At 36.1% G+C, this 25,950-nt stretch overlaps 1 long non-coding RNA gene across 1 annotated transcript in view; it reads left to right on the top strand.

Annotated features, from left to right (window-relative positions):
* The window catches only part of LOC149580280 (uncharacterized), a 191,278-nt gene that overhangs the window by 115,848 nt on the left and 49,480 nt on the right, over positions 1–25,950 (top strand). The window lies entirely within an intron of this gene.

Below are 25,950 nucleotides of genomic sequence, written 5' to 3'. Positions count from 1 at the left end.
AATAATTCCAAAAATTTATTCAAACTTATTTACATGGAGACACAAAAATGAGATAGAAACTTAGACTGTACCTTAAGGATAAGTGCTAGAGTTTTATCCCAATTCTCTTGCAAAATCTTGCATGTATGTAGAGCAATTTGCACTTCTGTAGAGAGTTCTACCATGTGATCTGCAATAGAGAAGTTAGTGTCATGGATCAAGGATTTTGAATAAAAAATATGTTTCTACATTGTATCCATGATAAGAAGGATCATATTTTAAAAATCTATCAATGTAGACTGGATCCTTGGTTCTTCTCTCAACAACTCTGCCTGCATGTCTGACAAAAATCTAATCTTCATATGATGTGGAGAGCTTGAACTAGAGTCAAGTTGCTATTGATATGCACTGGCTTTTAGATCCTCATAAATCTTAGAAAGTTTTCTCTTTATCTCCTTTGTGAACTCGATAACATCACACAACTTTCCAAAAAGTGATGTCACATTGGTATAAGAGGTTTCAAGATTGGTCAAAATTGAGGAAAGCTCAAGTTGTTGAATGGAAATTTGTTGAGCAATGTGCTCAAGCATTTTATCATCAAATTTCTTTTCTGCTTTCTCAATTAACTTATCTTGACCACTAGTGTCCTCATTAAAATTTTGGACTACCTCAGCTAACTGCAATAAAATAGGTTGAGAAGAATCTATCTCAATACCTATTGCCTTAGACAAAATGTTCTTGGCATCATCTATAATTTTATATTCTTTATCTCTTTCTTCTCTCAATTTCTTCTACTTTGCCTTCTTTTGCAGGAGTTCATCAACCATATTCATTTGATCTGCAATGAGATTATCAAAGTCCCATTTGGAAATTTCTATTTTCTCGTCTAGGTCTATATCCTCTTCTATCTCCTTTCCTCTACCCAAAAATCTTGTACTTGGTTGAACCTTAGGTTCAACTGTCCTTGTACTTAATGCCTTTGTATCCAGAATGGAAACAATTGTAGATATACTAGGACTTATAGTAAAAATTGATATAGTACTAATTGATGGAATACTAATAGGAATGCTTGTTGAATCCAAAAATGAAGAAGTCATAGCTGAAGTATCCATTACTGAAGTAGACAAAATTGTAGTATTCAAAACTAAAGTACTTATTGCTGAAGAGCTCAAAATTGTAGAAGCCATTGTATTCATAACTGATGACTGCAACTTAGGAGCTGAAGAAGAGGGAGGCTGCATCTCGGTAGATGAAGTGGTAGTCACTTCTATTAATGATGTGTTGAGCTATGTGGGGGCGAAGAGTGATTGGACATTTGAAGTATCTGTGGTTTTCATCATCAAATTTGTTGAAGCTATCTCCGAGCTTGATATAGCAACTAGTTTGCTTGGAGAGTGAGGAAGTGAGGAAATGACTACAACTACTATCTTCATAGGGCCAGTCTCCTCATCATCTTCTTTGTCTTCCTCGGTAGCTTCTTCCTCTTTATCTTCTTCAACTTCCTCATTGTTAAAATGTGTGGGCTCAGTATAAGTTTCTTCTCCATCATCATTACTATCATCATCATCATCCTTAACATCTACTGGGAAGTCACTTTGTTTATGAAAATGATAAACATTCTTCCACATGCTTGTGGCATTCTTAACCACATGCTCTATATCCCTGATCAAAATTGAACAAGTATTAAACCTAAGAGTCATCTTATCTTCATTTTTCTTCAAGGACTTTTTCACCTCAGCATCTATCATGCTAGGTAACAATTTCCTCAGGGTTTGTGCATAAATATCTTTTATTATTTGCATTGAAAAATGTCATCTTGGCTTAATTTTCTCTAATAATTCATTAGAGATTTGGGAGGCTATTTGATTTGGCAAATACTTCCATTTTCCCATTTTGGTTAACATCAATTCTTCAACCTGTTTCTTCTCTGCCTCTGACCTAGTTTCATACTTCAAGGATTTGAAGTTGGTTATACCTGCACCTTCTTCCATTTATTTCAATTTTTCTTGGAAGGTGGGAGGAGGTTTTCTAAAGATAATATCACTACCTTTCTTCCTAAACCTCCTTGTGAAGACCATAGTGGATGGCTTTGGTGGCTTGGTGATGATCACCTTGCCTTTCTTCTTCAAGGGTTCTTCTTCCTTTTTAGACTCATCCTCTACCTCTTCATCTATATCTTCTCCTTTTCCCTTGGTTAACATTAGAGGTGTGCTTGATTTTAGTTTTTCTATCCTCCTCTTACCTTTGTTAACTGCTTGTGGGAGCTTTATCTCCAGCTCTATCCTTGCCTTTTCCTCATTATATGTTCCAAAGTGTGGTGCCTTTGGATCAATAGGTTCATTAACCAGAGCTTCAATAATGTCCTTGGTTTCATCAATGTTTACTACATAGGGAAGAGGTTTTTCGCATACAATTCTATGTTTTACTACTTGAATGTAGACTTTGTCACTATCTACCATGAAACAAACATCATCTTTGTAATCTTCTACGAATTTTTTAGATATTCTGAATATATTATTCATTTTCTCTTTGAATACTTCAAAGTAGTTATCCATAATGCTAGCAAAATTTTCTCCCATTTCTGCAATGTATTCATTAATCTAGTATAGTATAGGCACATCTTTTCTCCATACTATTGTGCCTTTGGAAGGGAAGAACTTTTGAACATAGAAGAACAAATAAATCAACAAAGAGCCAAAATTGTAGGGGTTGTTTTTGGAAGTCTGAATGCTTTCCATGTTCTTGTTGAATTGTTTCAATAATAGATCTGCCAAGTCATAAGACAAATTTTTCTTCACAACTTTGTAAGCTAGGTCCACAGCTTCACATGATAGACTATTGAGGCAGCTCAAACTATACATCTTGTGAGCTATCACATGTATCCCAAATTTTAGTTTTGCGTCAGTTACACTATTGATTTTCATGCCTCTATCATCCCACTCAGCTAGGGTTTTCTTTTCTAGTTCAACCTGACTTAGGGTTTTGGTGGTTTTTGATTTAGTGAGCATGGGAAGGCCAATGATGTGATGAATCATTTTCTTGGTGATTACAACTAGTTGCTCAAGTCATATCTAACCATTATGCACCTGGCTTAGAATTTATTTGATCCACTTGACTTGAAAACCTGAGGGCATGTGAGGAATGTGGGTCAAACCTTTGTCTTCCAAATGTTTATGCTCAGGTTTGAGAACTCTGTTAATACACATTTCTCCTAGGGAATCATCCATTTCTAGGGTTCCAATTTCCTAAATAGAACACTTGGAATAAGTTCAAATATCATTAATATGGAGTACCTTAGGTGGGATTTGCGATTGAGCTTTGCTTGTTCAAGGGTTTCTACGATCACAAGCACAAGTTTGAAGTTTGGCCCTTTCCACTCGACTCCTTGAACTAACACCTCAGACCCTTTGTTCACTTTGTTGCTATTGCTACTTGATGCCATGATTACTTGGTAAATTATCAAAATCCTTGAAAATTTTGTTGCAAATTTTCTTGAACTCGCTTGATCACACTAGAATTTTCTTTCTTCATAATAGCACTTAGATTTCATAGTGAAAAATGAATTCAATTTCATGCTTTTTATTAAAACTTTTTCCATTAATGATCGATATGAAGGTAGCTAGGTTGACATCATGCTTGACATTATGCTCAATAGGCTGTCATCTACTATTCAATTGATTACTTGGTGAAGGCTTCGTGACTTGATAACCATGTATGACTTATTACTCTTGACCTTGCTCAGTAGAGTCTATGGCTCGACCTTACTCGATAGAGAAGGTAACTCGGTGATGATTGATATTGATCTTCCTTAGTGATTCTTTTGTATCTCAAATATTGATTTGGATCTTTGTCACTTTTTCAATTGGAACTATTTGAATGTCAACTTGTTAGCACAGTTCCAATTCTCCTTTGGAAACCTAGTTGAAAATGGTGGAGTCACCCACTTCTTGAGTGACATGACCCTCATTACTTGAACTGGCTTCCTTGGTAGATTTAGGAATCCATTGCTACCTCAACTACTTTCAAATATTAGCTACTTTTTCTTTCTTTTCATCTTCAACTCTACCTGTATTCATGCAATTCTTGGCTAGATGACCAAATTTGGTACAAGTGAAACATCTTATGGTGGTATCTCTCTTCCTTGTGTGATGTTTAACACAATTCATGCCAATATGTCCTTATTCTCCATAGTAATGACATCTACACCAAGTGTTGTAGTCCTAACTTAATATTGCTTTTATAATTTGCTTTGTTGGATTGAATGACTTAGTTCTGCACTCTGATGCCTTGTGGCCTTGTTTCTTGCATTTATGACACTTGCCCTCAAATTTTGGTTTCTCTTTGCATTCATGAGCCTTGTGTCCATGCTGATTGCAATTGTAGCATTTTCCATTAAATTTTTCTTTTCCATTACTCCAACATTTGTTTGATGTATGACCTAACTTACCACCATGATTGCAAGTAGGTATTTGATTCCTTTGAGCACCTTGTTTGGAGGATTCACCTTCTTCTTTGTATCCAATTCCCACTTTACCCTTTTGTCTATAGAGATTTTTCTCATTTAGTTGATTTAATTGATTCATGTATGCTTAGGATTTCATCATTCTTTTATTGATTTGTTTTTCAATGTTTAGATTGTTTTTCAATCTTTCACTAATTTTATTTTCAAACCTCAACTCATTTCTTATTCTTTCATTGATTTGTCTTTCCAAATTTAGATCATTTCTTAATCTTTCATTGATCTATCTTTGGCTCATGATTTCCTCATTTGCATTGGAGATTTTTTCCATAAGATCTACATGCTGAAGGGATTGGTTTTGGATGTCATTGTTTCTTCCATCTATTTCTTCTTTTATCTTGTTCCTCTATTCCAATATTTCACATAGCCTCACTAATTGAATTTCTTGTTCTCTTTTGAGCTTTCTTACTTCTTCTTCCAGGGAACCATTTTCTCTAGGAGTTCTTTGATTGCATCATTTTCTTCATTTGAACTTCTTGAAGGGAAAAAGTCTTCAATTCTTTCTTCAATGCACTGATGATCATTCATTTGATTTGTAAGTTCCTTCGTTCTTTTCAAGGATTGGAAAAGTTTCTCCTTAGCTTTCTTGAGTTGTGAAATGGCTATTTCTAGATCTAACTTTTCATTGTCAATTGCCTTATCAAGTCTAAATATCTCCATATCCTTGATCTTTGCTCAAGCTATAAAACTTTCTCCTGAGAACCACAAAGCTTTGATACCGATTGTTGGAAATATTCAAGACTATGCTAGGTTACTGAAAGGGGAGGGGTGAATCAGTAACCTATAAAACTTTATCAAATTTAGCACTTTATAGCAATATACCAATTATCATTTATTGATCTAATTACATGCATGAGAAACTAAAAACATAAAAGCATCCACAACACTTAAACACAATAATTGGTGACCCAAAAACCTTCCAAATAGAAAGTAAAATTGGGGTGGGGATGATACCCACAAAACTTCAATACTGCAGCATAAAGTTGGCCTATTAAGGCTTACAATGATCATTTCTAAGGATCTGCCCTATTAGAAGCAATTAGGACTGCTAGATCCACATTGTTAGAGGTTTTTACATACACAAAATAAAGTATGCACTCTGTTAAGAGATTTAAGAAAGATTAAGTCTACCTTGTTAAAGGATTTAGATTGACTCACTTGTTAGAATGAAACAATAGATCTCTGACTTACAACTGAATTCTTGATAGAGATTCCTTGATTGTACTGATAACCTTTTGTGATGGATACATCTCTACTACTCCTTTTCTAATATGACCTTTAATGTATACTTTATTTTCTATTTGATTACATTCACATTCTTACATACTTATGTTCATGAATTACATATTCATACACATTGGATATGATACAATACATTACATATATACCAATCCAATTGACAAAATAACAAAGTTGGCCATTATACAAGTTAACACCAATATTAAAAATTTAGCCCATATGAAGACACTTGGGTTCTAAAGACTGACTTGGTGAAGTTCTGATACACAACATCCACTATCATTACTTGACATCATCATGCATTCAGTAGAAGTAGAAGCTCGGTCCATACTAATCACCTCAAAGTAGTCTCAAACTTTGTCTACATTGGTGACTTGGTAAATACTGTGTCACTTGGCATAAATTGAATTACTAGTTTACCATGACCTCACTCGGTAAACACTATCCTTGCATATGGCTCGGTTAACACTAGCTTTGCATCACATGAACTGCTGGCTCAGTAGAAATTGCAATGCTTGGTAACCACTGAAGTGCTCGGGGTTGAATTGCTAGCCTTCACACTGCCTGATTATGCTCAGTTTGAACTATTGCACTTTACACTAACTGAATTCCCTTGGTAACCATTGGAATGCTTGATGGCCACTTAGAATTAGTCTAGAAGATTTGGTAGCAACTATAGAGCTTAGTGGTTAATAATTTACATGGCAAACACTATAGATTGTTTAATGAGCTCGGTAGCCATACACAATTTGAATAAGTGTGTGTCACTAACAACAAACTTGACTGATATGTCAACAAGAATGTCATGTGTCACTGGCCGACTCTGCATCTCCATATTATATCACTGCAAGTTGATATAATATAAACATAAGAAACTACTTCTTAGGTACTTTGTCTCTATATTGCTCTTTGTAAATTAGGCATATCTTTTGTGCATTGAATCTTAACATCAAGATATTGTATTGAACATGTCCATGAACATGTATCACTAGAGAATCAAAACATTGTCCATATTATTAAGATGTTTGTCTACCACTTTACTAGTCTTCATAGACTTACTTCCATGTTGATATCAATGATAAACACAGTCACGAATTTAACATGTCAATACTCTCCAATTCTTAGGATACTCCCCTAATGTAGTATCATCAACAATCAAGCTAACAATATTCACTAGTAAATGCTTTACTTGTGTATAAATTGGGCATCAATCTCATAGGTGTCCTAAGAAGGGAGTTGACTTCAAAAAGGCAGAGAAGAGAGTCCACTAGGCACAAAGTTGAGAGGACGAAATCAAAGAATTTGAAGACAAAGATAAAGGCATTGATATAGGACTATATACTAAAGTAGATTCTTTTATGGTAAGAAGAAGACTACAAATACAACAACAAGTATCCATCTCTAGAATAAATTATGAAAGTCATGGTAAAATTTGTAGGATGATCATTGATTCTGGTTCATTTGACAATTTGATTTTTTATGAGATGGTTAAAAAACTAAATTTGAAAATATTTCCCATTGCTAAACTATATAAGGCTTCATGGGTGAGTAATAAGAAAAATATTATTGTTAGGGAACAAGCATTTGTTTATTTTTTAATTAGAGCATATATTGATAGGGTTTTATGTGATATAATCCCTATGACTTGTTGTCATATTATTCTTGGTAGGCCATGGTAAGCCTCTAGGAATACAATACATTTTGACAAATGTGTATATTGTGCATAAGGATGGTAATAAATTTCATCTTACTCCTTTATCGATTGATAGTAGTGAATGTGAAAGGATTGTATGGTTTGGCACAAAGGAGTATGTTACTTTTCAAGGGTTGATAACAAGTGGTTCTGAGGATTTAGGAATGAAGCATAAGACTTCATTTGTGATGATGAAAAGTGTTGTTGTTACTCATCAAAAAGGTAGGAACTCTAATTTATAGCAGATAGTGCATGAAGAGGGAGTGATGATAGGAACACTTTGGTGTCCTATGGTGTCACCAAGGAAATGTGATGTTGGTATGTCCATGGAGGGTGGTAGTAAGGGTCTTTGGGATCCTTATAATAAAGATAAAGGGTAGGTTGTGGGAGAAGAAGTTTTCCACCCTAAACAAACTTACAAATATAATGCTTGTAATTAGTTTTATTTTGTTGGCTCTAACACTTTGAATAAAAGAGGTAGACATGTGAAAAATGTTAAGTTGTGGGTGAAGACTTGCAAGTATCTATCTAGAAGAATGGGTGGCAAGAAAACAACTCTCCTTCACCCTTGGGATAAGAGTCTTTTTGAAGGTGTGGTGTATGGTGCAGGGGCACCTATCCAAACACCTAAACCCACCTTGGAACCAAATGAACTAGAGGATCAAAAGAATCCTTTGTTAGCATGAACGCTAATGATACTACATTGGGGGAGTATTCTAAGAATTGGAGAGTATTGATATGTTGCATTCGTGATTGTATTTTTTTATTGATGTCAACATAGGAGTAATTATGTTAAGATTGGAAGAATAGCAATCATTAATCTTAAGATGTGTAGAAGCTAAGGAAGTTTTAGATGATACATAGGAGATGATATGTTCCTAAGGTTGTCCTGACGATGTAGGAATAAGTTTGTATCAATGTAGTACGGAAGCTACACTAGTTTTACTAGAAGTGGTGTAGAAATAGAGCATTAGAAACATAGTTCTAATGATCTATCGCTATCTTTCATGTGAGATGTAATGAAGAGATGCACAGTCACTTAGTAATAGATAATAGTGAAATGATGATGCCAACATGTGCACAAGATGTGGTTTCACACATGTGAAGTTTTGTATAGACTGTGAGCCAATAGTGTTGTTGAAACTATGAATTAATTATCTTATTTTAATTAATTAGGAAAACCTCAAGGCCCACTCAAGGAATTAATATGAAGATAAGGTATAAAGGAAAGTTGTTTAATTTTTATTTTTAATGTCTCTTGGATAAGAGGACCAAGTGGAATGTGAAGGATTAGTGTGCAGAGCAAGAAGGAGCAAAATTCTTACTGAATGCATGTAAGTGATCCAAGGGATCATTGGATGCATAGTATGACATTTGGTTACAAGATTTGAAGGAGTAGAAGTCTAGTTGATAGGACATAGACAAAGGTGTTGAAATTCTTTAGAATAATTGAGAGGGGGGGTGAATCAATTATTCAAGCTCCAAATATACAATTAAAACTTTGCAAAAGCTTAATGAACTCATATCCATAAAACATTTTCATCATGCATGCATCCATTAGATTATGCAATCACTCTTCTAAAGTGATGCCCTGTAAAAGGCCAACCCTATTAAAGGTTACAATAAACACTATTAAATGTGACCCAGTTAATAGATTTCAATCAACCTTTAGGAGTGAGCCTTGTTAGAGGACTTTAAATCATTCACTTGCAATGTCACTCAGTTAAAGGATTTAAAAATGATTGTTAGGTTAACCTTAATCCAAAGGATTTACCCTAGACTAATACAATGATTAGAGAGTAATAGTAAGGTTTGATATGATAACAACTTACAACTTCATTTGCAGATTATAGATCTATGTTTCAATCCTCCATTTTGCTTGGCTTTCACACTCTTCAGCTTTGATAGCTTGTGCACCCTTCAAGCATCCATACCCTTAAGCCTTCTTGATTCATTTACTAATGTAGTCTCTTCTCTTAGGTCACTAAATGAAGAAAACACCATAGAATCCTTTTCTTCCTTAGGTTCTCACATATCAACTCTCATTTTTGACCAACCATCTCTATAAATAGAGAATTAAAATATTTTTCCATTCATCCTCCATCATCTATTTTAGGGTTAGGTTAGATTAGATAGGATTCAATGAATCTACCCTCATTTCATTTTATTCCCTTCTAGAACCTTCTCCTTCAATCCTCTTTGAATTTATCGCAAAATACTTTATCTTGAATTTTGTGGCACCAGCTCATCAATCTTATCTTCCACATGATTTACACAATCCAAGAAATAAAACTTGTTAGCTCAAATTTATCAAATACTTGATCTTTCTCATAACGTTGATACTTGTAATGATCTAGCTTTTGATGCTTGACACATATTGCATTGCTTGGCATCCATTGTCAAAACAATCAGCATGAACTAAAGTTTACTAGTGCTCAACATCAACTAAACTTTACTCAGCTTACACTGTTTCACTCAGCTTACACTGAAATTAACTTTGCTCAGCTCCAACTGATTTTCTATTTGGCTTGCACTAACTTTTCTCAGCACCTACTGTCCACTTGGTCAAGCTTCGTAGAAAAACTTTATTTAACTTTTTCTTTTAAACTTACTTAGTGTAACCAACCTTTGCAACCTTAAACAAATTATCAATGCACTATAATATCATTGTCTTAACTTATCCTTGTACTCTTTCTTCCTATCATAACTCAACCTTTCCTCTAGGTTCTATTGTTACCTTATTTGATCAAATCCTCTTCATCAATCAAACAAATGATAGTACTCAAATCATATAAGGAATTGTCTTACTAGCAAGTAGTAGGTTTGACATCAATGACAAAATAATGATTGAAGCATATTTATCATACTTATATCAATCTATTTTCAACAATCTCCCTCTTTGGCATTGATGGAAAACCAAACTGACCAAACTTAATCAGTATGACCAATCAGAATACCAAAAAAAAAAAAATTCCTTGTATTGAAATCTCTCCCTCTATCAACAACTTTCATCTTCTGAATAGGTTACAGACAATCAACTCATCCTTATCTCTTGATCACTTCTTATATCTCCCTCAACAATGTCTTCCTCTTACTAGGTGGATGTAATTAGCAAGTACACTTTCTCCCTCAACATTCAAGATTAGGAAGATAAGGATTTCTCTTTCATCTCCTTCATATTTCATGAAACTTAGTACACTTTCTCCCTCTTATTCATGTAACTCCCTCTTTGACAATAATGCCAAATATATGACATCTTAATGTGTAGATATGAATATTTTTAGTTTCTCCCTCTATCACCTTGCTTGTGACTGATTTCTAGTTCTAGCTCTTTGAGTACTTTAGGAAACTCCTAAAGTAAGATCCATGACATCAATGTGTAACATATGTCAATCAACTTGTTTGATGCAGAGCATTCCTCATGCTTCTTAGATAGCCTTTGATAGGGGTATCACCCCTAGTTTACCTCTTAGATACTCATGAGTATCTTTAGGTAATTATTTTGTGAAGATATCAATAATTTGTTCTTTGGTGTTGACATATTCCATCTTGACCTCTTTATCTTGAACTAATTCTATCAAGTAAAGATACTTGATTGCAATGTGCTTAGTCTTTATATACATCACAAGATTCTTTGATATATTTATAGCACTTGTATTATCACAATAGAGTATCACAGGTTCAATAATTTCCTCCTTCATACCTTTGAGTAGCTATTTGATCCATACAATGTTTGGACAATTCATGGCAACAACAACATATTTAGCTTTAGGAGTAGATTGAGAAATGCAGTTTTCTTTCTTGCTAGTCCATGTAACTAGCCTTTTGCTTAAGAAAAATGCTTCTCCATTGATGCTCTTTTTATCATCAATATTTCTAACCCAATCAACATTAGTATAGGCTCTCAATTCAAATTTCTTATTTTTCTTGTAGTATAGACCATACTCCTTTGTTCCTTCCAGATATCTCATTATTCTCTTTACTGCCATCAAGTGATTCTCTCTAGGATTAGCAGAGAATCTTGCAACTATCCCTACAGATAATGCAATACCAGGTCTTCTATATACTACATATTGTATTTTTCAATCATAGACCTGTACAATGTTTAATTTACCTCAACTAAATCATCATTCTTTGAAAATTTATGTCTTGTCACCATAGGTGTGCTTACTAGCTTGAAATATTCTAGTCCAAAAGTTTTTAGTATCTCCTTAACATATTTTGACTAAGTGATGTATATACCATATTTCATATGATGTACTTTCAAACCCACAAAGAACTTGATCTCTCCAAACATAGGCCGCATCTCAAATTCTTGTTTTATTTCATTTACAAAAGCATTACATAAAGTATCTTGACCTGTAAATATTATATCATCAACAAAAACTTTAGATAACAAAATACCTTTTCTTTTCTCTTTCTTCATGTATAGCTTGTTGTTATCATCAGTCCTCTCAAATCCAATCTTTACAACATAATTATTAAGTCTCTCATACCAAGCTCTTATTGGTTGCTTCAAACCATAAAGAGCTTTGTGTTTCTCCATAGTCTATCCCTTCTTCTTGTGCATATCCTTTACAAACTAATCTTTCCTTGTTCCTTGTGACTTCACCATTTTTATCTAACTTGTTTTTGTATACCCAATTGTTACCAATCATATTTTTGTCTTCTGGTCTAGGAACTAGAGTCCTTGTCTTATTTTTCTCAAATTTTTCAATCTTTTCTTCCATGGCTTTACTCCAATTGACATCTTCTAAGGTATCTTTAACTGACTTGGGTTCTTGTATGCTCAGTAAACATGTATCATTTCTCAACTTGTTCCTTGACATTGGTCTAGCATCTTTATCACCAATGATTTTTGCAGCAGGATGATGTCTCTTAACATATTTAGACAATCTTGGTTCAGCTTCAGCTTCTACATTTGGTCTCTCAACTTTTGAATCACTATGTACCTCTATGTTAGGTAGTTTAGCATCTCTTTTACATAAACTAGTTTCATAATCAAAATATGCCTCAACCTCATTTTGTAACTTGACATCTAAATGTAGCTTGGTTCCTAAATACAACTTGGCATTCATAGTAAGTAATTCAATAGTTAGTGAAACTTGTTGTTGGTTTGCAACATGATTACATCAACTTCTTTAGCAAGCATACCTGCATAAAAGTATACAAATGATTTGTACTCTTCTAGTTCCTTCACAGGTTCAGCCTCATATACTTCTATATATTCATCAAATTTCATAATTGCACTTTCCAAAACTTTGTTAGTGTTAGTATTTAGACACTTATAAGCTTTACTTCTTGTGGAATAATGAAGAACCATACCTTCTTCACTTTTTCCAACTAGTTTACCATTCTTGAAATCTTTAAGAATATAACACTTTCTTCCAAATACCTTAAAGTATTTTAAATTTGGTGAATATCCATACCATAGTTTAAAAGGTGTTGAATGAGTACCTTTCTTGACTTGTACATGGTTCAAAGCATAGAAAAATGTACTTACAACTTCTCTCCAGTATTTTAAAACAATATTTTTCTCCATCATGAGTTTCCTAGCACAGTCCACTACAAATCTATTTCTCCTTTCAGAAATTCCATTTTGTGGAGGGGTTCTAAGAGCATATGTTTGTCTTTTTATTCCTCTATCATTACAAAACATCGCAAACTCATTTGATGAAAATTCTCCTCCTCTGTCAGATCTCAAACATTTCAGACTTTTACCTATTTCTTTCTCAACTCTTTCTAAGTACCACTTAAACATTTAGAAAACATCAAATTTCTATTTCAAAAATATAACTGTCATCATTCTAGAATAATCATCAATAAGTAGCATAATGTGCTTATCTCCTTTGTATCTTTCACTTCAATTGGTCCACAAAAGTCAGTATGAACAATCTCTAATATACCTTTAGAGGTATGAGTCATACTCTTAAAATTTGACTTTGTCATTTTGTCTAACTGACATTGTTTGCAAATTATATTGTCAGGCTTTTTCAACTTTGTTAAAACTCTGACTCTTCTCATGTTACTGATACTAACCAAGTTATCAAAATTAACATGACATAAACTCTTGTGCCATAGCCACACATCATCAAATTCTACAACTAAACAAGTAGCATCCTCTATATCAAGGTAGAATAGATTACCTATAGTTTGATCACCTTTTCCAATAAGTTTTCCATCAGTATCATATATCTTAAATTTTTTTTTCTCAAACTCTACCTTACAAGCCAAATTATTTAGTTGTGATACACTCAACAAGTTATAATTAAGTCCTTCAACATAGTAAGGAATGTCACATAAAACATTTTTTGTGAACTTGATAGAACCTTTTCCTTTTATTAGACATGGTGCGTCACTACCAAACCTGGTGCTATTTCCATTATAATAATTTATGTTAATGAACTTACTTTTATCTCTAGCCATGTGATGTGAAAACCCACTATCGATGATCCATCTTTCATTCTTTTTCACACAAGACACTAGTGTAGTTGCCTCATCTTCATCAGATTCATCCTTCATTGCAGCATATCCCACTTCATCATCATGATCTTCAGATCCATCTTCTGTTTCCTCTTTAGAAATGTAGCAAGACTTCTTGCCTTTGTCTTTGTATTCTTTGTAGTTTTTATCTCTTCTACTTTTGTACGTGTCACCACCTCTGTAATTCTTCTTCTCTAGCCATCTAGCAGCAATATGACCAACCTCATTGCAATTGAAACACATGATAGGTAACTTACTTTTACCTCTATGATATCTCCTTTCTAGTAGTACTTCAAGTTGATCTACATCTTGCTTGTCTATATCATTGTCACTGGACACATATTTTAACGTTTTTTTCTTCTTCTTATTGGGTTTCTTCAATGACAACTTAGCTTTGAAAGAAGATTCAATATTTTTAGGTTTGTAATTATCAAAATTAGATAGCTCAAAAGTAGTGAGCCTACCCACCATACCTTCAAGAGTCGGATCATTCCATGGTATACATCTTAATTCTTGTATTGTAGAAACTCTAATAGCATAGATGGGCAATAGTGTTCTAAAATTTTTTCTTAGTATAGTATCATCATCTATTTCACTAGTAGCTCCTCTTATTTCATTAAAAACATCTATTATTCTATAACAATATTGAGCAACATTCTCACTTTCTTGCATTCTTATATCATCGAACTTACCTCTAAGACTTTGAACTTTGACTTTTAGAACATTTTTGTCACCTCCATATATAGTATGTGGAGCATCCTATATTTTCTTTGCACTATCACAACCCTTGATACCATCAAACTTGGCATAGCTTAGGGCAGTGGCAATCTCCAACATTGCTTGGTTGTGTTCTTTCTTCTTTTTTAGATCTTCAGTAGTTAGGGCACCAATAGGATCAATATGCTAAAAAAAATGGTAGATTGTGCATGATCTCCAAGACCTCCTAGGTGTAGCTTCATGAAACTTTTCCATGTAGAAAAGTTATCTCTATTAAGCTTGGGTACTTCTCTTTTCAACATCTTGATCTTTGTGCTTCTAGTACCTTCAAACTAGTTCTCTTAAGTAGATAGCTCTGATACCAATCATTAGAATTCTTTAGAATAAATAAGAGGGGGGGGGGGTGTGAATCAGTTACCCAAGGTCTAGATGTACAATTAAAACTTTTCACAACTTAGTGAACCCATATCTGTAAAAGATTTTCATCATGTATGCATCCATTAGATTATGCAATCACTTAAACTTGTAGGTTACTGTCAAATCAATTGGTAGAAATGTAAACATGAAACATAACAGATTCAATAACACATTTAACACAATGGTTTAATATGGAAACCCAATTTGGAAAAAAATCACAGTAACATGCTACTCATTCTCACTCTTATGAAGTGATGCCTTATGAAAGGCCAACCCTGTTACAGGTTACAATACACACTATTAAATATGACCTAGTTAAAGGATTTCAATCACTAGGTTAGGAGTGAGCCTTGTTAGAGGACTTTAGATCATTCACTTAGAATGTCACCTGGTTAAAGGATTTACAAATGACTATCAGGTCAACCTTAATCCAAAGGATTTACCCTAGACTGATATAATAATTAGAGAGTAATAGTAAGGCTTGATTTGATGATAACTTACAATTTCATTTGTAGATTACAAATCTTTATTTTAGTCCTCCATTCTGCTTGGCTTTCACACTCTTCAACTTTGATAGCTTGTTCACCCTTCAAGAATCCATACCATTAAGCCTTCTTGCTTTGTTTACCAATGCAAACTCTTCTCTTAGGTCACTGAATGAAGCAAATACCCTAGACTACTTGTCTTCCTTAGGTTCTCACACATCACCTCTTTCTTCTAACCAACCATCTCTATAAATAGAGAATTAAGATATATTCATGTTGATCCTCCATCATCCATTTTAGGGTTACATTAGATTAGATAGGATTCAATGAATCTACCCCTCATTTCATTTCATTCCCTTCTAGAAACTTCTCCTTCAATCTGCTTTGAATTCACCTCAAAATGGTTTATTTTGAATTCTGTGCCATCAACTCATCAATCTTATCTTCCACACGGTTCACACAATCCAATAAATCAAACTCATTAGCTCAGATTCATCGAATACTTGATCTTTCTTGTAATGCTAACACTTGGCATTAACTAGCTCCTAATGCTTAGCATATACTACATTGCTTGGTATCCATCGATAAAATACTCAATATGAACTAAAGTTTACTGGTGCTCGACATTAACTAAACTTTACTCAGCTTACACTAAAATTAACTTTTTTTGGCTCCAACTAATTTTTTGCTCGGCTTGCACTAACTTTTCTCGGCACCTACTGTCCACTCGATCAAGCTTGACAGACAAAGTTTGTTTAACTTGTTCTTCTAAACTTACTCAGTGTAACCAACCTTTTCAACTTTAAGTAGATTATCAATGCACTATAATATCGTTATCTTAACTGATCCTTGTACTCTTTCTTCATATCATAACTAAACCTTTCCTCTAAGTGTTATTGTTACCTCATTTGACCAAATCCTCTTCATCAATCAAACAAATGATAGTACTTAAATCATATAATAAATTATCTTACCAACAAGTAGCAGATTTGACATCAGTGACAAAATAATGATTGAAACATGTTTATCATACTTGTATCAAATTGTTTTCAACAAATGGAAGAAGTACATTTCAGTTCTATTATTTTGCAAGGAATAATACAAAGATCATTTGGATAGTGGGTTCTTTGATCTTAACCATGAATTTGTTTGGGCAGTGGGTCCATCTATCTTCCACAACCCCTAATAGGGTGGCATAGCTCCTAACAGGGTTGTAATCTCCTAATAGGGATTCAAAGTCTCATAAAAGAGACTCATATGTATTGAATGTTGTAATAGACTCCTAATAGGGTCCATCCTCTAACAAGGAATATTTATATTAGTACATTATCTTGTGGGTACCATCCTCACTGGGGTTTTCCCTCTAATCAAGGGTTTCCCTAGTTAATATATCTAATGGTAATTGTGTATGAGTATCTTGTTGTGGTTTTAGTTTATATTATTTGCATGGTTAAGTTCATTTAAGGTTAATGATTGTGATGATAGTTGTATAATTGATTCACCTCAGCACCCCTTCTCAGTTATATCAATGGAATATATTTTCTAACATCCTTGAATGTTAATTAGGAGATATTTAAGCCAACAATGGCACTTTATAATGTACAGTTTGATGTAAATGTAAAAAGTCCTAGAAGTCCTAATAAAGGATGTAGGACCAAATTTGATGTAAGGGTGGCCAATAGTGCTAACAAAGGATCTATGTTGATTAGAAGAGTCAGTTAGGTCCTAGGAGTAACTATGGATTGAATCCATGCAAATATAGGAGTTAATTTGATAAAATATGTAATAAAACAAGATATGGAATTCAAATAATTGAAATCCAACGATTAGGTGGATTTAGGAGGGAAACTAGTTTTAGGACCTTAAACATATTTGTAATATGTTCTAACTGAATGAAATTGGTTATGGGATTTTTCATACACCATATATGGCTTGGTCAAGGCATGGGGGCAATATGGTGGTATAGATTTGATCAACATGTGTACAGACTGGTTATGAGAAGTTAAATAAAACTTTGATTTGCAAGCATTTTGTGCATGGTTTCTTGTTTAATTTTGATCTCTTGAAATATTATGATCTCATTAGCATAGTTATACATTTTTTGATCAATTTCTAATGTACTGAGATTGGTAAAGTTTCTTCCTATTAAGTTTTCTATCCACTACTTTAAGGATTTCACTATTTTCCTTTGAAGTTTTGACTGTTCACATGAAATTTTGACCATTCCATGAATGTAGGAACTCAATTCTTATGGATTGGTCATGTAATTATATGTACAAAGTAGCCCTAAAAGAATGTGATAGGAAGTTCTAAGGATTGGTGATCACTAATGAATTTTGTGAGTGTGAAGGACACTAAATTCATGGCTATGGAGCAACAACATGAGTTCTAGCCATTAGAGGTATGTGTTTTATGATTGGAAAGTGATTTCATATGGTATGGAGGAGTTGTATCAACTCTTAGAGGTTATATATTTGATTGGGAATGTGTACATTGAGAAAACTCTAACTTTGAGGGTTTATAGGAGACCAATTTGGGGGTTTCTTACTTGCAGAGGTCTGAAGGCCAAATTGATTTGATTTTCCTTGTATTAGAACCATTTCAAGAGATTTTTTAAAGTATTGGAGTTTGTGAGTAAGTGGGTCTTACACTTTCTTTTTAAAATGACCCTATTTTATGCCTAAAAGAGATGCACAATTTGAAGATCTATATGTTGAGCCAAAACAACATATGCTAGGGTTGGGATATGTTAAAGAATGATGAAATGGGTATCTAAATCCACCATTTTTTTGTGGAGCATTTTGGAAAGTTTTGGAGTAAACATTACATTTGTGTTGCTAGAGACTTATTAGGAAAACAATTAGGCCTACTGGATAGTTTGGGGGTTTTGGGTGTTGGGTGTTGTTTAAGAACCCAAATTTGGTTGAAACCCTTTGAATCCACCATGTATTAGCCTAAGACACTAGTGTAGGGAACTTCCCTAAATTTGATTTTTTGGTGTGATTAGGGGTTGTTTAGGTATGAGAGTGTATTTAATAAATTCCAAATGTCCTTGGAAGACAACTACTCCAATTGTAAGAGCTAAAATGCTCACTAGGTCTTAATTGTTTAAAAATTGCTCATTGAGCCAAAATTCTTCAATAGGGAAAATATGGGAAGGGATGAGTAAATAGGGTCTTTGATTAGCCAAATAGGTCCTAGGTGTAGAACAAGAATTAGTATGCAAAGAACATTAAAAAATAAAGTAAACATTCACAAACCAAAAACTAAATTCACATATATGCTTAGACAAAGAAAGAAAACAAGAAGTGCAAACCTCACAAGAGAAAACACTCCATGCTTTCTTGATTCTGTAGATGTGTCCTTTTGCTGTGGATGTTTGCTCAAGATGCTCAAAAGCTGCTTCAATGGAGATGGGTAATGGAAAATTGGTAGCTTTGTGAGCTCTCAATTTAGCATTATAAGGGTATGGGTATGGCTTTTGGCTCTCAAAAGGGCATGGTAACTTTAGCTCAAAGATTGTTGATGAAATGGCTTGGGATGGGATTCAATTTATAGGCTAAGGGGTAGAGGGATGGAGGGCTTAGATGCAAGGATGGATGAAGGCTTAAGGAGGGCTAGGATGCACTCAAAGGAGAGCACATGGATTGTGCTTGTTTAGCACCAATGGGAAGGTGACACTTGTCATAAGGAGGATGAGTGTGAGAGGGTAGGGTAAAGGGTTGGTTAAAGGCATGATGAGTGGGGTTGAGTATGTAAGAGGGATGTAAGAGGAATGAGTGTGGAAGAGGGAAGAGTGTGGAAGATGGGTGTAAGAGTCATGAGTGGGCTTGTAAGAGTCTTTTATGTTTTGTAAGAGCACTCATGACTTAGTGGTTGGGTTTTTTGAGGGGAGACTTTGGTTTGGATTAGGAAAGTCTTAAACTTGTTTAAGGAATGTGACAACATTAGGGGGTGGATTAGGCTTGGGTTTAGGATTAGATTAGGGATGTTAGAGATGTGCAAGTGGATGGCATTAATGAGGGTGGGTGAGTTAGTGGCTAAGCTTGGTTAGTATGGGTGGATGGGGTGGATTAGGCTAAATGGAGGATTAGAGATAGGTTAGGGGTTTTTGAATTTGAGGATTTCATTTATAAAATATATTTATTTAATAAATGGGGATTTTTGGAATTAGATAGGAGAAAAGGATTTAATTGATAAATAATAGATTATTTGATTTATCAATTAGGACTATAGATGATTAATTAAATTAATCAACTAGGGATGGCAAAGGATTAATTAAATAAGAATTTAATTAATGATGCCTTTAGAGATGGCTAAATTAGATTACCAAAGCAGTGTAATCAAATTTAGGTATCTACATTTTGCCCCTGTTTGACATAGTGTTGAAACAACACTATTTCAAAGAAGTTCGAATGAAGATGACACGAGGAAGATGTTTTAGCAACAAGGTTGCCCCAGTCTCGGATAAGAAGAGGAGAGACTAGACTTAGATGATGCCCCCTCAAGAAGGCGGAGGGGAGAGAAATGAGGCTCGACGACTTCTTGAAAAGTACAAGAAATTGGGACGAGCTGAGATGCAGGTTGGCGAAGAGAAGGGGCTGAATTAGCTCAAACTCTCACTACGGGAGAATGATAAAGGGAAATCAGAGGCACAATAGTAAAGCAAGCTTAAGACTTTCCAGGATTGGGGGGGGGGGAGATGGAGGAGCGGAGCTCTATAAAAGGAATCCATGGTAGGGAGATGGATGATAGAATGATAAAGCTGATGCAACAAGATTTCAAAGAGTCAGACTAGCGAAAGATGGGTTTCAGAGATCCCTAGGACTAGGATTGTGGATCTCGAAAGATGAAGCTTGGTGGATTGATTTGATTGGTGGATCCCTAAGACTAGGATTGTGGATCCCTAAAGCTAAGCATGAGGAGTGATTCAAAGAGATACTGATGCATAAGCTGGGGTAGGAGTGACAGATGTAGGATATGGATGGGGGATAATGGAGATGAAGGGAATCCATTGAAGCTTTTTGAGCGGGGGGATACTTCAAAGAGAAGTACCACCATGTAGTTGAGCACTAGATTTGCTATAGTACTGTTGGTTAATTTCCAGGGTTACCAAGAACATCAAGGCCTTTTTACCAATCGTCCAGAGGACTGACGAACTGACTCAAAACAAACACACAAGGATTGCCCCAGTATCACACATGAATCCTAGAGGAAGCAGCGTGGAAACGACACTAGGTAACCCACAAGCAGAAAAAGAAAACAAGAAAAAGATCTGATCAAGACCTTACGCTCTAATTGCCCCATTCACAGCATACCATGATATGGAAGATCATGGCAACCTTGAGGAGGGAACAAGGAGATTGCTTGGAAAAGATATTTCAAGACCCAAAAGGGAAGATCCCAAATCAAAAGAAAGCGAAAATCCAAAAGAGAACTGTTTGCCAATGAGATGGATAGGATGAGGTACTAACGGACCAAGATCAGACATGAGGAAAGCTATATCCTGCAAGGATCTATCAGAGAGCACCTAAGCTGATGGATCTGGATGAGTGATGCATCTGGCAAGCTGAACTAAGAATGATAACACTTTGGTGATAGGAGATCTAGCTAAAGGATGCATTGGAATATCTAACCAAAGTGTGTGATGTGTGCAAGATGTTGACCAAGGATGAACTAACACGAAAGCCAGATAGATACAATGATACTAAGCTAAAGAGGATGTACAAGCTGACAGACCAAGATATGTTACAAATGTACAAGTTTGTTCATGTTTTGGTTTTTTGTGAGATGGAAATGTTTGTGAAGGATGGGATGTCTATAATAGTTGATAGGTGGATAGGTAGATGGTTTGTGAAAAGATTAAGGAAAATGGGATTCTGTGTGTGCATGTGATAGGATACAGGCTAGGATACAAGATTATTCACAAGCTAGAATATGGTACAAGTTTTGGACAAGATTCGGATATATACAAGGTATGGTACAAGATTTACAAGGTATAATACAAGCTTTGGTACAAGATTTACAAGCTGTACAGGAGGTATTGACAAGCTCCATCAGATTTTGGATATTTGATTGGAACACCAAAGGAACAAGCAGGTGTTTTATGGGATGGTGGGTGGATGGATGAGGGATAGGATAGTGATAGATAATGGATTAGTCTTTAGCACACAAGGCGCCTGAATTATCAGGTTTTCACCAAGGTACCTATCCAAGGCGCTTGAATTGCCAAGTTTTCACCATTGGACGCTTATTTCTCTTTACTATTTTTTTGTATTTTTCAAAAGTTGGGTATACCAAAGATCTTCAAGCATAGAACTTCTTGAGATGAATGATGTTAGTGGGATCATTCAAGAGTTCTCCTTCTGGTGTAGATAATTGATAGGCTCCGGAGCCAAAGGAGGTAGTAACCACATAGGGACCAAGCCATGTAGGTTCAAACTTGCTTTTCTTTTCTCGATCTGCTTGGACTTTCATATTTTCTTTGAGGACCATATCACCTGGCTGAAAGTGTCATGGGAGCACCTTCTTGTTGAAATTCCTTTTGAGACGAGTTTGGTAGACTGTGAGATGGTCATAGGCTTGTTGTCTCTTCTCGTCTAAGAGATCTAGCTGGGTGAGTCGAGCTACTCTGTATTCTTCATCTGAAATTTGCCCTCGCAAAGATATGCGTAGTGAGGGGAGTTCAACTTCTATAGGTAATACCGCTTCGGCACCATAGACTAGGGAGTATGGAGTTGTGCCTGTGGATGTACGGAAGGAAGTTCGATAGGCCCATAGAGCCAGATTTATTTGAAGGTGCCAATCACGGCCGGAATCATTGACAGCTTTCTTTAAGATTTTGAGGAGGGTTTTATTAGTTGCCTCTGCCTGGCCGTTACCTTGTGGGAAATATGGGCTAGAAAAGCGGTGATGGATGTGGAGGGAAGTGCATAATTCTTCCATGTTGAGATTTTCAAAGTTACCTCCGTGGTCAGTGAAGATGGTGGATGGGATGCCGAAGCGGCAAACAATGTGGTACAAGATGAACTTGGAGACTTGAACTCCTGTAGCTGAGACTAGGGGGACTGCTTCCACCCACTTAGTGAAATAGTCTGTAGCTATTATTATCCATTTATGTCCATTAGATGAGAGAGGTGTGATAGTTCCAACTAGATCAAGGCCCCAACAAGCAAAAGGCCAAGGTGGTGCAATAGGCTGTAGATCCTGTGCTGGAGTGTGCACAAGATTTGCATGCTGCTGACATGGGAGACACTTTCTGACAAAGTCACAAGAGTCTTCTTCAATGGTAGGCCAATAGTAGCCTGCTCTAAGGATTTTTCGTGCTAGGACAATACCACTCGTGTGGGCACCAAAAAGTCCAGAATGTACTTCTTTTAATGCTATCGCGGCCTCATTTTCATCTAAACATCGAGAGAGAGTATCATGATAACCTCGATGATATAGGGTATTGGCTATGATAACATAGCGGGATGATTTTTGGATGAGGTTCTGGCATTGGGTACGTGTGAGGTCAGGGGATATGATACCATCGTTAAGGTAAGTGTGAATTTCATGGTACCAAGGGGATTGGGGACCAACCAAGATACAAACACGGTTTGAATCCTCATTCGCATACGCAGGTGTGAGGAGCTGCTCAACTAAAAACTCATACTGCATAGCTTCTTGGGGAATTTCCAAGAGTGAGCTGATAGTGGCCATGGCATCTGCTACCTTGTTCTGCATTCGAGGCACTTGTGTAAACTGAAGCTTTGTAAAATGCTAGGTCAGCTGATCAACTAGCTCTTTGTAGGGTAATAGCTTTTCATCTTTGGCTTGATATTCATTTCAGACTTGTTTGATGATGAGCTGGGAATCACCAAAGACTTGTAACTCAGTGGTATTCCATTCTGCAGCTATCTTTAATCCTGCTACAAGAGCTTCATATTCTGCTATATTGTTGGTGCTAGGGAATTGTAGCTTGAAGGCTTTTGGAATGTAATCTCCTTGAAGTGTAACTAATAATATTCCTGACCCTGATCCATGAGAGGTGTATGAGCCATCAAAATAAAGCTTCCATGGGGGCTGTTCTTCAATTAGGCAGATATGCTCGTCTGGGAATTCTGTGAGCAAAGGATATGCATCTACTAGAGGTGCATCAGCTAGGTGATCTGCTATAGCTTGCCCTTTGATTGCCTTTCTGTCCACATACTGGATGTCAAACTCACTTAGTAGCATAACCCACTTTGCTAGCCGACCTGTGAGTGCTGTTCTAGAGAGCATATATTTGAGAGGATCAATCTTAGAGACTAGTTGGATGGTATGACTTAGCATGTAGTGGCGAAGCTTTTGAGTTGAGAAAACAACTGCCAAACAAGCTTTTTCCATAGGAGTGTAATTGAGTTCATAACCAACTAGGGTTCTACTGATATAGTAGATGGCTCTCTCTCTGCTATAATCATCATGTTGTGCTAGAAGTGCCCCTAGAGCAGTAGGTGTTGCTGATATATACAAGATCAAGGGATGACCAGGAACTGGTGGAACCAAGATAGGGGGATTGGTGAGATACTGCTTGAGTTGATCGAAGCTGCGCTGACATAAAAGATCCCACTTGAAGTTCTCATTCTTCTTTAGCAAGTGTGAAAATGGTGTACACTTATCTGCAAGTTGGGAGATGAAGCGCTGGACAGATTGAAGTTTTCCCTGAAGAGAGCAAAGCTGTCGCAGTGTCTGGGGAGGAGGCATGTCTAAGATAGCCTTGACCTTTTTGGGGTCGATCTCTATACCTCATTTAGAAACTATGAAGCCTAGAAGCTTGCCAGATGTGACCCCAAAGACACACTTCTTGGGATTTAGCATGAGATGATATTGGGCCAACCTATCAAAGACTTTTTTCAGGTCAGCAAGATGATCCATGAAGGTGTGAGATTTGACTAGGATATCGTCCACATAATCTTCCAAAATGCTATGGATAAGATCATGAAAAATGGCTGTCATAGCTCTTTGATAGGTAGCCCCAGCATTCTTTAGGCCAAAAGGCATCATGGTGTAGCAAAAGGTTCCCCAAGGGGTAGTGAATGCCGTCTTATGCTGGTCCTCTTCTGCAATCTTGATCTGATTATACCCAAAAAATCCATCCATAAGGGAAAGAATTTCATGTCCAGCTGTAAGATCTACAATCATATCTATGTTGGGCAAGGGAAAATCATCCTTTGGACAAGCTTTGTTAAGATCTCTAAAATCAATGCAGATTCTGATGTCACCAGAAGGCTTAGTGATAGGGACCATGTTGGAGATCCATTCTGAGTAGTCGATAGGTCGGATAACCTTAGCAGCTAACATTCTTTCTAGTTCAGCTTTGACTAGTAAGGCCACCTTGGGTTGCATTTTTCTAAGCTTTTGTCTTATGGGCTTGATCTTTGGATCGAATGCAAGATGATGAACTACAAGCTTTGAATTAAGTCCTGGCATGTCCTGATATGACCATGCAAATTGGCCAATGTTCTCTCGTAAAACCTCAAAGAGGAGGTCATCTTGGTCTTGTGATAGGGATGCAGCAATGTGAACAATTCTAGGGATCTCTGAAGAACCAATGTTGACTTCTCTAGTATCCTCTATTAGAATAGAAGACACCTCTGGTCGATCATCTTGAGGAGGCAATACTAAATCCTCATGTTCTGCTTGTGGCTCTGGGTTTTCTTGCTGAGGGGTTGTCTTCGTTGCCTTAGCTAGTCCCAGATTTACCTTAGTTCCAGTTTTGGGTGTATCGAAACTAGGTTGGGGATTTTCTCCAAAATACCCCTTGGGATCTAGCTTGTAGATGTAGGCAAAATCTGGCTTTGTCTTCTTATGAGGAGTTTCGGCTCCCATGAATCTTAGAAGCACTTCCTCTAATGTGAACTCATCAATATGTATGACACTTGGTTGGTCCCAATCTATGAGTTGTGGATGAGCAAGTGGTAGGTCAATGAGATGGATGGATAGTTCTCAGAGAACAGAGTCTCCTAGGAAGATTTGGTTTGGGATATCGTCGTAGGCTCTCTTTTCAACTTCCTCAGGAATGTCTTCGATTTCGACAAGGTCACCGTGGATGTTCGAAAAAGCGTGACCGTTCTCATTGGTGCCCCCAGTTGTGGGTATGCCAAAGCCAAGACCTGACTTCATTTCCCAATTATGTGCTTCGATGGGACATTGCATGCCCCTTTCTTCTGGTCCTAGTCCACCTCCTTGATAGTTCCATTTTTCAGTGATGAGCTTATGTTGTTGGGGATACTTCTGGCTAAAGTGATCAAGGCGTGCTTGATTTCTTGGAGGTGCATCCTTATGTAACCAATTGTTGATATCTGGAGTGAGCTCCTCATGAAGAGGGGTTTTTGAGGACACAAAGGTGGTTGGGCCAAACTGTTTGTATCGAGGAGGTGGAATCTCCTTAGCTTTGT

Source organism: Cupressus sempervirens, chromosome 1, assembly GCF_028749045.1.
Source record: "Cupressus sempervirens isolate cs-2001-9-10 chromosome 1, ASM2874904v1, whole genome shotgun sequence".
Taxonomy (NCBI): Eukaryota; Viridiplantae; Streptophyta; class Pinopsida; order Cupressales; family Cupressaceae; genus Cupressus; species Cupressus sempervirens.
This window is presented reverse-complemented; position numbering and strand designations above follow the sequence as displayed.